The sequence below is a fragment of the Catharus ustulatus genome, chromosome 2 (genome assembly GCF_009819885.2).
Source record: "Catharus ustulatus isolate bCatUst1 chromosome 2, bCatUst1.pri.v2, whole genome shotgun sequence".
Classification (NCBI taxonomy): Eukaryota; Metazoa; Chordata; class Aves; order Passeriformes; family Turdidae; genus Catharus; species Catharus ustulatus.
The window spans coordinates 92,884,956-92,901,541 of record NC_046222.1 but is presented as its reverse complement, the minus strand read 5'-3'; the positions used below and the strand labels follow the sequence as shown (position 1 = coordinate 92,901,541).

At 39.3% G+C, this 16,586-nt stretch overlaps 1 protein-coding gene across 18 annotated transcripts in view; it reads left to right on the top strand.

Annotated features, from left to right (window-relative positions):
- Positions 1-16,586, top strand: part of INPP4A (inositol polyphosphate-4-phosphatase type I A) — a 118,459-nt gene that overhangs the window by 40,130 nt on the left and 61,743 nt on the right. For 15 of the 18 annotated variants that reach the window (XM_033052977.2, XM_033052976.2, XM_033052975.2 and 12 more), the window contains 2 exons: positions 6,255-6,315; positions 12,297-12,441. The gene's annotated coding sequence lies outside the window, so the exon portion shown is untranslated. The remainder of the gene's footprint in view (positions 1-6,254; positions 6,316-12,296; positions 12,442-16,586) is intronic. The other 3 variants (XM_033052964.2, XM_033052961.2, XM_033052965.2) reach the window with 1 other exon arrangement.

Genomic DNA, 16,586 nt, shown 5'->3' with positions numbered 1-16,586 from the left:
ACAAAGATTTCTCGTCGTTGTCCCATAGTTTTGTAGATTCTGATGAGAACACAATGTCGTAATGCTGACACTTTTACAGAAAACTGATTTTACACAGGAAAGCCGCATGGAAAAGTGACTACTCTTTTGCTGGTACATAGTGAGAAAGGCAGATTTTTCTGGCATGTAGTAAGAGAGGCAGAGCGCATGGGGATAGTAGAAAGAATTGAGCACCTTTAGGGTACAGGGAGCAGTGAGAGGGGGGCCTGGTTGGGCACATGGAAGGATAAACTTCCATTTGCACAAGTGAGAATGTGAGTGAAACAGCTCCTTTTATGTGTGGAAGTGTGGGAAAGCTGCCATTGTCTATATGTGATCTCAGGAAGGGAGGGGTTTGACTTCAATACCCATGCTGTCTTGATTCTGACTTCCTTGTAAATGCTTTGTCTTTTTTTTTTTTTGAGGTGCAAATATTTCCTAATACCTCAAGAAGAACTGCATGTTCTTTTCTGTGCTTGTAAGTGGGATTTATATTTCAGATATCTAAACGTCACCATAGTCTTTAATTTAATGGAAAATCAAAATGTCACGAGGGGCCACTGATAAGATTTTATTGTGGGCTAGAAAAATTTTGGCACAGGTAAGAATTGTCTCATTAAGAACTAGGGGTGTCTTTAAACAGCAATTTTATGTAAAATTTAGCAGAAAGACAAATGGAGGACAGAACACTTACCAGTGGAGATCTGCTTAGCTGGTATTATATTTGTGATAAGTAGGAGACAAGAACTCTAGTAATTTGACTCAATTTGTGTGAAGATTTGATCCCCCTTTCAATCATGAGCAAGGCATCCAGGATAAATGGAAAAAGCTTCTTCTTCCTTGCACAGTGCTTTATTGTCACTAGCAACATTTGCAGACATCTAAAAGATTGCTAAGGAGTTATGTGTCAAATAGGCATTTGGGGGAACTGTGGCAGCTGATGAAGGAAGAATGTTACAATGTGCAACATTTATTTTTTGAAAGTATGACATCTTTCCCAGCTTCCCTAGGACTTGCATTTTTTCCCCTGTTCCTTTTTCATTCATATTTCTGAGAAAACAACCTTCATAGTAAACATGACTGTTATATGAAAAGTTAATAATGCAGCCTAGATTTCTCCATATTGCACTGTATGTTTCATGGCTGGAGTACCCAATGTTCCCATTTACATGACCTCTCAAGCTGCATTTGGGGGCTCATAAAATGAACATTACAAGGTCACTGAAGTAAGGAAAACCCGTCTTAATGTCTCAAAATTTTGAGAATTTGTGTGAAACTGAACATCCTCAGAAAATTATCAGCTGGTTACACTGCATTAAGATAATTTCCAACCATTGTTTCTTGGATGTTTAGTTTTACAGTGAAATATTATCTAGCTCGAAAACATTGCCTCCCATGATAAAAAAAGGGAGAGGCATTGTGGGCATTTGGCAGCTAAGTAAAATGTGTCTTACTGTGACAATGATAGAATAAATGAAAGAAGAGACACCATTCATTTGCTGTAAACACTATTACAAAACTGTTCACAGTTGGTGCACCATGGTCCTGGGTGTCACCTCATCTTTTGTGGATAAACACATAGCAGATGTTTGGATCAGTAATGCTTATGAAATCAAACCATGTCTTCTCTTTAGTATGTAAAATAGAATATGAAATACAGGATCTACTTGTGCAAACCACTTTGACCTTGAGACTGCCTTTTGTAATCTTCTCTTCCTTCTCTTCAAAACGGGGCTTTCCATTTTGCAGAACTGCTGTCTTTGTCTGGACTGACTTTGTGGAGGTGTGTATTTGACAGTGTTGAGGAATGGATCTAATGTTGGGTCATGCTCTGGGTTCTGACTCTGTGTGTTCAACCTGGGGAGGTATTGCTGTGTTCTCTGATTTTCTTTTCATAAAAATCAGGTGAAGAGCAAGGTAAATTGTACCTGTTTCTGCCCAACAGGAAGTTGTGACTCCTTCAGGAACACAGCCTAGCATTAGGAACCCTAAAGCACTGCTGCAAAAAAGTGATAGATAGAGTTGTAGACACGTGTTTTATTTCTTCACAACCAGGAGCTGAGAATAGATAAAATTTTAATGTTGTGTACATAATGTGCACAGTACAGGTTGTATACATAATGCAAGCCAATCTGAAATAATTCTGGGGAAGTGAGATGAAGACAAGGCAAGTTTACTCTTTTTCTGGAGGGTATATTTTGGCGTAATGGTGACAGCATCTTGTGTAAGTACTGCAAAGAGGTGCCATATTGATCACAATAATGATTTGCTTGAATGAAGCAAGTTTATCTTCTTTATATTCTTGTGTTTCCTGTAAACTGGCATTTCAAAATGGGGAATGAAGAAAGAATCCCGGAAATCATATATAATTGTAAGAGAGTTTAGACAATGCAGTATTTTATTTGCCCCAAAGCAAAGAAGATCAGACAGAGTGCAGCAGGACACCCAGTATTTTCTATCTTCTGTCTGCTAGAAAAAGAACATACTGCCTGTGTTTGTAGGCTGATTACTGGAAACTTGAGCATTTAAAATATTTTCTGGGCTAAACCAGGTCTAACAAATTGCTTTGAATGAGCATTAGCTTGCAGCTCTGCTGTCATGTGGTTCATCCTCAGCTTCTTTTCCATTGCATCCACGGCAAATTTGCCCTTATTATCAGCAAGGAGTCTTTCCCCAATCCTGAGCTTGTTAGAGAGCTTTGGTTTTGCATTGTACCTTTTGCAAAGTTTTCTGTTTCGCTCTTTTTTTTTCTGTCCAAGTATTCTGGGGAGAAGGTGGAGGGTGAAGTCTTTTTCTTTTTTTGGTTTGGTTTTGGAATTGCTGGTGTGCTTGGATTTTTTTTTTTTTTAGGTTATACCAACATGTGCCATTTTTCTGACAGAAGGAGGGCAAAAGTGAGGACAGGCAATGGGAGACAGTAGTTTAGATTGGCACAGCTCTTGAGGGAATAGCACGTCTGTTATACTGAAACTGGACAAAATATATCAAGGCTAACCTCCAGTCAAAGTAGCTCTGTTTTTCCCTGATTAACTAATAGACAAAATCACACCAGGTATCATGGGTTGCAGGTACCCTTCAGAGGTGTTGACACCACATTTACTTGCAAATGAAAAGTGTTAGTTGTGCCTTCCTTCCTGGAATGATTTAGCTGCTATCCAGTGAGTCAGAAAGAAAGGAGAAGGGAACATGGAGGAGAAAGTGAGGGATTTCCAGTGGGAGCATGTATAATATACTCTCTGTTATTTTTATGTTTGGTTTTTATTACACTGATGTTTTTCTACAGAAAATAGTGCCATGCACTTCACTTTCTGCTGTACTTTGAAATACTAGTGTGGCAGATTTAATTGAGAACTGATGTTTTCCTTAGTTCATGTGATAACCCTGCATGTAAGTATAAGTGATTGGGGAGGAAAAAACCTCACTCTATATAATTTCCTTACAGTGAGGGATCTGAATGGCTTTTAAAATCTGGCAGCAAGTTCTGAGGTTTGAACTGCCATCATCAGTCGATTGCAAAACAATATCTGAATGGTTTTAATTAAGCGAAACCATGCTGCAGCCTTTAATAGAATGAGGGTTTTTTTCTGTAATGAAGCTGTCTTAATGCAAAATAAGAGACAAGGCAGAACATGTAAAGAGGTCCTTTGACCTTTGACCTTAAAGGTCCTTTGATGCAGTGTACAGTACTACATTACCAGACTCTGCTATGGTTTTACTGCTGTTACAGGGCAATATAATTCAAACACTTTACAATGTGGGGTGAGAAAGGGTGACTTGAATTGGTGCCCAGCTGGAATTGTTCACCTGCAAGTGCCATTGGCATCTCTGAGAATGTAATACCTGGGCATATGCTGCTGGTCTTCAGTTGTTATAGCTAAAGCTGCATTTTGAGGGTTCTTAATCAGGTGCCAAAGTGCAATTGAGCTGGAGTGCAGTTAAAAACTGTGGTTGTGTCAAAGAGGAGAACTTAAAGACAGCCTCTAGAAATGTAGTTGAAAACCCAAGGTTGCTTTCAGAAGGGGGTGCAGAGCTGCAGGGCATCTTCTGGAGATCAGAACTTGCAGAGAGATTGCTAGGTAGGTCTTACTTTCTCTGCAGAAGTTGAAATATTTTTAAAAAATCTCACTGTGGGGTGATTTAGAACACATCACTAGTCTCAGTGTTGCTTTGCAAGACGGATGTGACTTGCTGAAGGTAGTGAACAAGTTATGAATGTAACTTGGTAGCAAAGAAGCTCAATGTAGTTACTAGGTCGTGTTGTCTCTATTTTATAGATACTCTACTTACTGAGCTAAGCCAGTTGAAAAGGATTTGCCTGTCTGTCTTCACAGAACTGATGTGGTTTTTGTCACAGTGTTGTAAATATAATTTTTAGGTTCCTTTATCATCTCTGCCATTTTAGTTTCTTCCTTTAAATTAAATAAATAATAACTGCTAGGTTACCAGGTTTAAGTATTTATATTAGATATCCTAAAGATGAATGGTAGTACAGTATATTACAGGATTTTAGTGTAGTAGGTCCACAGTATCAGCCCTTGGTCTTGTGACTGTGACTGTCATTGACTTACCTTGGGAGCAGCCTTCATAGTATCTAGGAGTTTTTGCAGCACTTGCCCTGCTTTTAGAGTGGAAAAAGAAAAAAATAACCATACTAAGTAAGTACAATTGAAGTTATAAAGGATACTAAACTGGAACTTTGCAAGTGAATTTACCAATATAAAAATTATTTTAAATAGTATATGACTGTTTTTCTAATAACTTGCTTGTCACATTTACCCTGAAAAGAGCTCCATATAATGTTAGATGATCTGTCCTCATGGAGGACAAAAAGCCAGGGTTAATTAAATGCTTTGTAACTTCTCATCTGAACTGATTGTCATAGATGTGAACCTCAAGTTTGTTCTGCCTTCGCCTTGGACAATGAAAAGAGAACAAAACCTAAGCTGCTTTGCAGGTCACTTCTATGAAGAGGTATAATTTTGTAAGAAGTTTTAGATGCTTTGCTGTTGAGTCCATGAAAGCATAGCCTGAATGCAGTTTCCTGAGTTGTTAAATCTAGTTATAACGTGGGCATAACATTCCTATTATATGGAAAACAAGGCTACCCTTGGCTAAAAACTTTCTTCGTGTCTATTTTTCAGCTTAGGTTTGTTACTTTGTTAACATCCTGTTTATCTTAACACTTTTTTCACCTCACTGGGGAAAGTCCTTGTCATGTATCTCTGAAGAGCAAATTGTAACTCATCTCAGCATCCACTTTGCTGAGTTTAACAGTGTTTTTGCAGAAGGTGGCTCTTCCTTGTCTGCACCAGCCTTTCTCTACATGGTGCAGGCTGAGCTGGGTGGTGTCCAGCTTGCTGTAGCAAGTGTTCCTGGCTTCGTTTCACTGCTGCTTCCTGTAGCAACAGGAGCACATTGGCCTGTGCACCCTAGTGAAGTATCTCTCTTTCTGTGGCTATGTTATCTGACTGGAAGGCCTTTTTTTCTTCTTGGCTTTTTCCGACTGGTAAGCTCCCAATTGGTAGCAGAAGTTCTTGTTAGTCTGTAATGTGCTGTTTCATCTTAGTACTTTTTAACTTCTTTCTTTTCCTTCACTCCTGGTTCTCCTTTGTTAGTTTTGCTGTAAATTGATGAATTGCATCTTGATTATTGCATCAGGCATTTGAACATTGCTTTATGTATGAATCTAACCAGAATTTAATGTTTTGAGGAGTGCTTTGCTTACGATTGCATTTTTTTTGTGAATTAAGGATGTATCTTTCTTAATCTTACTGTATATATTTATGTGGTTACCCCATCTGTACATTTTAATAGAGAAGCATCTTCTCCACATAGGAACCTGTTGACTTGCCACAGTTTTATGATACCACTCTGTTGAAGCAAAATGGTAGATATTTCAGGTTAAAATTATACCGGAAAGCATACTACTTGAAATGCTTTGACCTTAAGATAAAAAAAAATTGAGAGTTATTTGCTACCTCCCAGTTATACAGATTTGTTCTCTGAGTGTAAATAAAGAGGTGAAGGAATGAAACTGAATGAACAATTTTGTTTCAAATTATAGAGAAACTATGTTATAAAATGTTAACACAGCATTTTTTCATAGGTTTTAGTGATTTTGTTCCTATACTTATTACTTACTGCCCCCCTACCCCCCAAAATAAAATCCTGTTCTACTAGCCTGTTTATTTGGATTGATTCAGTCAGAAATAATTTGTCCTTTTTGTGTCTTTCAGACTTCATTAAAAAAGGAACTGGATACACATGCTGAATTTCATTTGTGAAAGGTGGAGTAAGGTAAGGTAATTCTAGTGATTACTAGTGTAATATGTGATTATCTGTTGACTCTGAGGGCAAGAGTTCAAAGATTCATCATAAATTAGGGGCAGAGAAATCTAAAAGAACTTCAGCCTTAGAAATAATGAAGCACTGGTAAGATTCAGTGTTCTCGTACCGGTGGCATGGTTTTACCCTACGGTTTGTGTTGTGAGTAGTTCATTATATTGGCCAGGGGTTTTCTGCTCTTATTTGCTTGCCCACAGAAAGGAGGAAGTTCAATAGCTAGTGACAGTAGGATATGTTTGTGTTTGGACAAATTATGTGTATCTGGGAGTCTGTGAGGTTTAAAGTACAGTCTATGCTGAAAGGCCAATATTTGTTGCCTGTTTCTACCATAGGAACAAACCAGTCTTTCTTTAGTTTTACTCCTTAAACATCCAGAGGTCTGGATGGTCTGCCTGTCATTGAGCATTGCTGTAGCATAGAGCAGTATCCTTCAGAATGGGAACTGAACCCTGCTGGGCACTTCACAAATATTTGTCAAGTATTTGCTTCGCCACAGTGAAAGAGTTGCTTTATGTCCTGTGGTGTGGCAGGGTGCAGAGGCTGATGGTCACATTACTGGGCCTTGAGAGAGAAATCTCTGTCCTGGTGGAGCTCCTGTTAACAGAAGTGAGAAGATTCTTGGCCACTTGTTTCCAAGCAAAGTTTAGTCATATGACTCCTCTTGCTTCCTGTGTGCAGAGCAGCTGTGTTTTGAGCTGAGCAGCTGCTTCTGGTATTCCAGAGAGTAAGAAAAGTTGGGCCATATATGCTGATGAGATGGGGGATGTGGCCTAAACTGCAAGGCAGTATGAAGCACACTAATGAAATGAGTCTTCTGTTAGAGGCAGGAAGTTTTGTTAGGGTGGGAATAGGAGGTAGTGAGAGGTGAAACAGGATACTCTTGATTGCACGCAGAAATTGAGGGTGGACCTCAGTGTCCTTGTCCCTGATGTAGTGCCCTCAGTGTCCTTTTACAGAGTTCAGCAAATAATGAATGGTGGAGTAGAGTCAATGGTGAACAGCATTGACTTCTCAGAGATGTTATTCCCCTGCTCCTGCTAAGGGAGATCAAATTGTAAGATCAAGCAGACAAAGTCAGCAGATGCAATTTCTCCTGCAGCATTGCTTTGCTTTTGTTAAATGTGTGTCTTAATGCAGACTGAGAATCAGTTACTGAAAAGTCTAGAGATGTGTGCTACCATGATTGTGCCTACATCTGAAATTAAAGCAAATGGTCGATACCATGGACTCAGTTATTTAATTGGGGCAGAACGGAATAGAGTGCACAACAGAATGCTCTAGGGGCTTATGTATCATTTTTTTCCTTTCTCCATCTTGAACTGCTCAGTGAAGAACAACTTGGGAATCAGGCATGCACTTACAGATCTTTCTCCATCCCAAGAAGGTCAGGATAGAGTTGCCAGCAGCAAATTAGCATTGCCAGACACTGTAGTTTTATTGTGACTTTGAAGGAATTGCAGTAATACTAGTCATTCATACTACCTTTATTTCTTTTGTTAATCATTGTCTTCATTGGAAAAGAAATGCCTGAGGCAATCCTTCATCTCCATCCAATGCAGTGCTGCTTCTTGCTGTAGAAATTAAAAAAGAATTGTTATTCTACCCCAAGACAGCTATGACTTCTCCCCTGTGGGGTCTGTCTCTCCACTTGCAAAGAAATCCATAATAATAGAGCTAAAAGCCAGCATTTGGGGCTCCCCTACGGGGACAGCATATCATCCTAATTAAGTGTTTCTCAAATATGTCCCTGGCTTTGTAACTCACTCCGTATTTTGTCAGATTACACTACCTGCTTGAAGCTTTAGAGTAACTCCAGAGAGAAAATAAGAGAGAAGGAAAAGAGAATGCCACCACTTCTGTTTGCCTTCTTGCTTGGTATTTTGGTGTATACCTTCTTTCCACTGATTTAGTGGAAGGATTTAGTGACTTCTTTATTAGGAGTCAAACTCCATGTTGCATATGTAAAGCTCCACATAATTTTTTTTTATTAAGGCTCTTTAATTATGTATAAGCCAAGGTGACTTATCTGGAAAAAGTACCCTGCTAAAGTATATACTGGTGTAGATGATGAGTGTACAAACAGCATGGGTGACTGACTAAGGAGAGGTGATCATTAATATAAACACAGCAAGCTGCTTTATTATTATTGTTGTTAGCTTTTACTGCAAGTTTACTATCTGCTTTTACAGTTTGGAGGTTTTTAGCAGAAACTACCAGCATTTGCTAGTTTGTGCCTTTTTCCTTCTTGCCAGTTTGTAAAGTATAAATGAGGAGCAGGTCATGTGTAATTGTGTGGCTGTGTTAAATGTGCAGTGGTCTTGTTTCTTAGAGCATCATGTTCATCATCCTCCTGTTAATGCTAGGTCAATTCGTGCCCCATGCCAACATGGCATGTATAATTGCAGTAACTACTCGTGCAGTCATTGCATAATGTGTGGTGCTTGGCCTTTCTGTAAGATTCTGTATTCCATCAGAGGATTTTCTGACTGCTGGCTTTGGTATACAGACCTCACCATGGCTTTTAGCAGTGAAGAGAGAGGTGAAGAACTGAGTTTGAATAATGTGTTACACGAAGGCATAATGGTATTGAATAGAGCTTGGAAACAGGGAGGGGGAAAGAAAGAAGATGTCACATAGCTAATGAGAACAGCTGAGAGAGAAGGCAGGGGCAGAATTTCAAATGTTTTAAGTGTCTGGAAATGACAGTGATCTGTCTTCTTCTGCCTTCTGTCTCTTTTTATAAATATTTTAATAATAATTAAATATTTTTATAATTTATGTTATATTTTATATGATGAAAAATATTCTATAAATATTTTGTCTATATCACATTCTGTGCAAGCACAAAAATGGAGCTTTTTCTGGAATTAAATGCTACTCTTACATCAAGCCCTTTAAAGTTTTTGGAACTTTATCCTGTCCAAGCTTGCATTCAATTCAATAACATTAATTTTACTCCTGTGTTTGCATTTTAATTATGAAACTGTTATAATGTTTAAATTACAAAATGTTCAGTACCTAATTGTTAATAATCTCAGTACTGTCCATGGGAGATACATAGATGAACTCCCACAGAATAATAATGAGGGCTTCAGAAATAATTGTTTAACTAAAACATACTGAGAGAATTAACAATCTGAACCATCTAAATAAACCTTCAAAACCAGCTGCCTACTTTCGTTCTTGAAAACTCTGCATATGGAAAATTTCCTACTTCATTAGTATTTTTCTTTTAGCTAGGAAGATAAGATGGAAAGTGACTGTACAGATCCTCAGGTACAGACTTTCCCATATCAAAAGGTCTGGACTGTGCAGTACAAACACTTGTAAACACTCTGTATGGTCTCCATAAGTATGGACTGCAATAGCTTGAAGCACTGCAATAAAAGACAAAAAATCTGCAGCTTTCTTCAGACTGAGGCATTGCTAGCATGCTGCTCGCTGATGAATAAATAGCAGAATAGGCTCATAGTTATTTTTAACTCTAGTGCAAGATTTTCCATAACTTTGGGGAGAGCAGGGAAATTTTTCAAATTCAGATCTTTAATCTGAAGTCAGACATCTTAATAAAAGTCCTTTGTAGACACTGAGGATCTGCAGTCCTTGGTAAAGTCGGGAGCAATTGTCAGTGATCCAAGTTCCCCAAAGAGTCAGGTCAGGTCTTAAAATCTACAACAGTTCTCCCAAAGAGTCAAGTCAGGTCTTAAAATCTACAACAGGAGAAATCTTAGCTTTTCTGCTTAGCTTTTCTTCAGTGGAACTGAAGCTTATGGATATATGTCTACTCATGTGCTACCCCTGAGCTCAGATGCCTTGCTGAACCAGAATTTCTTTGATCATAGAATCTTCTGAGTTGGAAGGAACCCACAAGGATCATCAAGTCCAACTCCTGATCCTGCACAGGACAGCCCCAAGAATCCCACCATGTGCCTGAGGTGTCCAAATGCTTCTTGAACTCTGTCAGGCTGATGCTGTGACCTCTCTCCTGAGGAGCTGTTATAGGGCCCAGCCACTCTCTGAGGGAAAAACCTTTTCCTAATATCCAACTTAACCTTACCAACACAGCTCTATGCCATTCCCTTGGAATTCTGTCACTGGTCACCAAAAAGAAGAGATTGGTGCCTGCCCTCCCACTTCTACCCCTCCTATGGATGCCCCATAGCTATTAATTTAGCACAATTAGACATTTTTAGCCACGATAATCAAAAGGAATCTTAACTGCTTGCCTATTTTGGCTGTTGTGTGACATGCAGGCAGCTACAAACCTACTTCTAAAGCACTAAGATGTACCTTTTGCTGTTTGAGGAATGAATCAATAAGTGAGTACATTAAAATTCAGGCCAGATTTTTCTGAAGGAAGCAACATATACAAATATTGCCTTTTAACAAGATGATTACTTTCAACTCAAGGCAGTGAAATGCAAAAGTGGGTCAGAAAAAGAGCTTAAAATTACAGACTAAGGAAATGTTTTGTGCTTTTAAAGGTATCTTTTTGCATTTTTATGTCAAGCTGGTTGAGATACCAAAATGCTAAAACAACAAGAGGAAGAAAAACAACACCAAAAAATTTCTTATAGCATGTTAACAGTTTTCTTGAAATGAATCGTGTATTTGTTCTTTTAAAAAGCTTTTGAATATTCTCAAGAAAATCATCATGCCTTATAACAGAAACTTTTCCACATGTTGCATGCTCAAGCGACCCAAGTAATCAAAAAGCCTACATGAGCATTCAACAGTGAATATAAGAAATTGTACTGAATAATGAGAATTTAAGGTACTGTGCGACTCTTAGAGGCTTGTGTAACAGAATCCCACAAACATTTCAGATTTGCACTGGGGCTTCCCATAGAATCATTAAGACTTGAAGAGACTCCCAAGATCATTGAGTCCGACACATATAATGTTATACAAGGGCTTTAGCTATATTCTGTGTTTTTGTGGTCTCAGGATGTTTCAGGAAGTTTTGGGTGTTTTACTCATGATTTTACATTTCTGAGAAGAAGCATCCAGTTTTTGGATCTCTCATATTTTAAAATCAATCAGACTTTCTGACTGTCAGAATGGCTTTTTAAGTTGCTCCACTGGGAGTCTCCAGTTTGAGAATTTCTTAAAGGCACCTTTTTATGTGTTATTGAAATACAGATCCATTACTAGGATTTTTTAGAGGAATTTTATTACTCATAATATTGTATTTTATATATATGGAAAATATGATCTAGGCAACTTCAGTCTTGTTAATTTGACCCTAATAGCCTTAGAATTTTTTTTTAAGGAATGAATAATTAAAGACATGGGAGTTGAGTGGAGGGAGGATGAAACACAATCTATTTTTCTGAGATAGGTCATGTCAAACTGGCCTAGTATCTTTTTTTAATAAGAAAGTAGGTTTTCTAGAAAAATAAATGGGCTAGATCTGGTCTCTCTGGATTCTACTGAGCCATTTAACATGATGCTTCATCAAAAACACTGTTCAAGGTGGCGGAAGATTAGGTTACTGTAAGAACTGTAAATGCACACAGGAGAGACAGAAGGAGGTAGATATATGTGATGAATAGATATATGTGATGAATTATTCTCTGGGAGTTGACTTGTTTTGTTTTCTTGAGGCTTTTTTGTTTGTTTTGTTTTTTTCTGGAGTTGTTGTTGGCATGCAGTATTGAAAGCAGGCTGTTGAAACTCGTGGATGGGAGGACATTAATTTCTAGTGTACAGCTTTAGATGGAGTGACTATACAGTTAATTGGACAATTAGATAATACTAAAGGGATGGAATTCAACCCAGCAAAGTGTCAGGCCACACATTGTCATGAATTCTCTTACCCAGTTTAACCTTGGTGTCAAAATTAGCAGTATGACGGTCTTATGTAATCAGTAGAAAGAGGCAGATTTTTAATTAGGCACCCAACTCCTGCTTTCTGTCTTGACTGTTAACAGAGCCTGGGCACCTGACTGGCATCAGTGCTGAATGCCTGAAACTGGATGGTGCTACAGCCTCAGCTTAGGAAGTAATGCAACAACTTTTCCTATGAAGAGGGAGTTCAGCAATGGAAGATTTTGAAGGAGAAAGGCCTATATGAGGGTAAGTGGGTTCAAGTTTGTTTTCAGTCTGTCAGTTTGGCACCATAATGAAAATTATGTATGGGGTACAGGCAAGTGTTAGAAAGGTATTTCCAGTCGAGAGAGGACATTTCAGCGGGGTACATCTGGGCTGGGACCTGATCTAGAATAAGTGTGCAACACTTCTGAGAAGCTTCACCTCAGTATGTAATAGAAGCAGAGAAAAATGAAAGAGGGTAGATTTAGATTAGATATGAAGAAGTAGTTTTTTATGGTGTGAGTGGTGAGACATTGGGAACAGGTTGCCTGAAGAAGCTATGGATGCCCCATCCCTGGGAGTGTTTAAAGCCGGGTTGGATGGGGCTCTGAACAACGTGGTCTAGTGGAAAGTAACCCTGCCCATGACAACTTTAACTGGTCTTTAAGGTCTATTCCAGCCCAAACCATTCTGTGGAAAACTTCAGGGTTGATCAAAGTACTTATGTTACAAGAGGAGTCTGAGAGACTGAGAGCTGTGTTGGATATGTCAGGAAGACTGATAAAATGGGAAATATAATTGCCACAGCTCTGCTGTTAGAGTTATGGGGAGCTTTGAAATGTAGCTCATATCAGCTAGGTGACAGCCAACAAGCAGAATGTCTGCAGACCATCAGAGGTCTGTGTGCAAGATTATGGTACTGTAGCAAGATTATGGTACCAAACCAGAAAAAGTGTCTACTTTTGTGCAAACTGAATATATGACGTATCTTACTGACTGGGTTTGTGCATTCACCTAGCATGTGGATAAAATATTTAACCAACATAGAATGAATAGTGATAATTGCGTAATACGTGACATAGTCAGTAGGAGAATGCTTTATGTACAGTTAGGGACAAGCTTGAAGATTTATGAAGGTCAATGATTGCTTGGATTCTTTGGATTTAGGCTGTTTGGCAGCTTGTGCTCTTTGATAACTCCTACAGAGTGTGGTGCCTACTGTCTGCTGTATTGCCCTGCAGTTCCCCTGCACGGCACAGGGAAAGCTATGCGATAAATCAGGCTTTGAGTGAATTTGCAGGGTTGGACAAAGGCGTGTTAAGCTTAGCCTGTGACAAAGATACATTTAGAAGCTGACTGCTGGATAGCCAACTCATGACGACTGAGAGAAAAGCTTGCTCTGAAGTGAAAACTGTATTTGTAGATCCCTGATGTGCCTGTAGTGACAAGTGATGGGTGCTGCACTTACAGTCGGTGACAGCTCTTGCCTTAGATCCCTCCTTAGTTTGGCAAACACTGAAACAAAACTGTAGGTTAGTGAAGAGCTGCCCTTTCCCTGGATGCTGGTTTGTCCCAACACTGGGTTCAAAAAGGAGTTGAATCCTTTGAGCAAGGGTGAGTAATGTGCTTTCTGCTCTTTTGCAAATCCTGAGTTGCTCTAATTGGCTTTGTCAGCTATTAAGAGATTGACCAGGTTGCTCTTTACCAGAAATCTTCATAAAATGGCAGGAGGAAAATACCACAGCAAGAAGAAATTTTAATGTACTTCTGGCAGCACTATGTTTAGTTCTCCAGTTATTTGTTCTTTAATAAGGGCTCAGCCTGGGATTCTGAGGTTTTTAAGTGCTGAGAAGAATATCGGGAGAGAGTAGTATGGCTTCTCTTTTTTTTTCCTTCTGCTTTGTAATTATTTATTGTATAGTGGTACTAAGTTGTTATTGTTCTGTGGTAAAAACAACTGTATGATGATCTCACAGTCCTTAGTTGGAAAGCTGCCACAGTGAAGAAACTCTGTTTATGCATGGAATTGTCAGTAGTTTGAAAGGGGGTTGTTCTGTTGGAAACAGAGTGCTTTGAATGACAGTCCAAGAAGAGGGATGACAAGGAGGGGAGGATTGAGAGGTGTGAAAATGTGTCAGGGCTCTTTCAGGTTTATTTTTTATTAGAGTCATGGTCAACTACCTTAGATTTAGAATCTGTCCCAGTTTATATGTGGCCTTTTTTCCCCTGTAGTCTAGGTTTTATTTAGCTCCAAATCATGTTTTTCTGGCTGGTAAACTGTGGGTTTATTTTGAAAATCTGTCTAAGCCTCTTCCTGAGAGACAAAACTTGGAGCATCTCAGGCCTGCATGGCTGTAACTTAAAAAGATGCCCAGAAAAACTGGAAGAACATCACTTGAAGATGTTTCTGGAAAAGAAAAGATGACAAGGTCTGGGGTAACCTACCTCTAAATTTCAGGAAAAAGATATCCTGCAGTCGTATTGGGGAAGAAGAAGAAACAGAAGAATTTCCAGCTAACCCGGGTTCTTTTTGTGTGGGAATGGTGGGTGAGGGGGATAGTGGTGGGTCAAATAAGCACAATCTACTGTTGTAGATCATTACTAAACATGAGATGCTGGAATGCAAATTTAATCTTGTTTCATAGTGTCTTAAGATAGCTGTTTGAAAGTTAGAAAAAATGACCTTTTGAAGATTCCTGTCCTTCCCTATTCAATTCTATCTTGTTGCCTATTTTTCTTGACTTCAGTACAGTTCAGTGGAGTGAATCCCATCCGAAGGCTGTACCTCTTGCTTAACCTTTTCATAGCACGGTGTTTAATCAAGGTAAACACTGTCCTTATGCTTTGTTCACACAGATTCTTAAACACTAATAAAAACCTAATTATTTTTCTACAATAAAACTACATGAACTAGTGAACTCTGTCCCTGCTGAACTGTGTGCAGTCCAAGAGAGAAGGTTGTTTCAATTTATTTGCATATTCTGTCATGATATTTTTAATAGTATGTCTGCTGTTAGGATAGAATATATGCTATAAAAACTAAAAATAAATTTTGCCAAGATATTTCAACGGTTTGTAGTCAAGCATGATAATTTACTCTTGAAATGTGTTTATGTTGATTTTGTTTTGAAACAAGAATATATACCTTGTGGAATATTTATGTTCAAGATTTTTCTGTAATTTCTGTATTAAAAACCTCTATACTTAAAACAGTTCCTGCTAAATTTTAATCCCAGAAATGTCTAGAATGTGAAGATAATCGGACAGATGTATTATAGTGCAGACCCTTGTAGGAGCATACTGTCTTTGAAAACATTTTAATAATAAACTGTCTGAAATGATACTTTTGTCTTTTCTCCATTTTAACATGAGCAAAGAAAGAGAGTGAATTTGTGCTACTCAGTTATTAACACTGAGCTCTTTTTACTGGGACTTTTGAACATTGATCTGGTGTTTCTAAGTGGAGGCATTTTCACTTGCGCGTATTCACTTTGGAGACTTTCCTTCAGTCAAATGTGCTGTGATCTGAGACAAAGTGGTTTTTGGAGCTGTCCCAGGCAGCTGCCAAATACTGTCAAACATTTCAAGTGGAGGTGTAGGGAAAAACAGTGTGGAGGAAACTCCAGTTGTGTACATATATAGGTTTGGTATAGTGTCCTGGAAGCATCTTGTGATAGTGGGATCGATGGCCAAAAGTCTGAGGTTCAACAAGGTGAGGTCCTGGGTCCTGCACTTATGTCACAACAACCCCAGGCAGTGCTATAGGCTGGGAAGCCTCTGGTAGAAAAGGACCTGGGGGTGCTGGTGACAGCAGCTGAACATGAGCCAGGGTGTGCCCAGGTGGCCAAGAAGCCAAGGACATCCTGACCTGGATCAGCAATAGTGTGGCCAGCAGGAGCTGGGCAGGGATTGTCCCCCTGTACTCGGCACTGGTGAGGCTGCACCTCAAATCCTGTGTTCAGTTCTGGGCCCCTCACTTCAGGAGGAACACTGAGGGGTTGGAACACATCCAGAGAAGGGCAACAGAGCTGATGAAGGGTGTGGAGCCCAAGTTCTGTGAGGAGCAGCTGAAGGAGCTGGGGGTGTTTAACCTGGAGGAAAGGAGGCTCAGGGGAGACCTTGCCACTCTCTAGAACCACCTGAAAAAGGTTGTGGCCAGGTGGGGGTCAGCCGCTCCTCCCAAGTAATAAGTGACAGGACAAGAGGAAACAGCCTCAAGTTGTGCCAGGGGAAGTTTAGATTGGATATTAGGAGAAATTTCTTAACTGGAAGGGTTGTCAAGCAGTGGAACAAACAGCCCAGAGAAGTGGTGGTGTCACCATCCCTGGAGGTGTTCAAAAGACTTGTAGATGTGGCACTTGGGAGGCATGGTTTAGTGGTGGACTTTGCATTGCTGGGTTAGTGGTTGG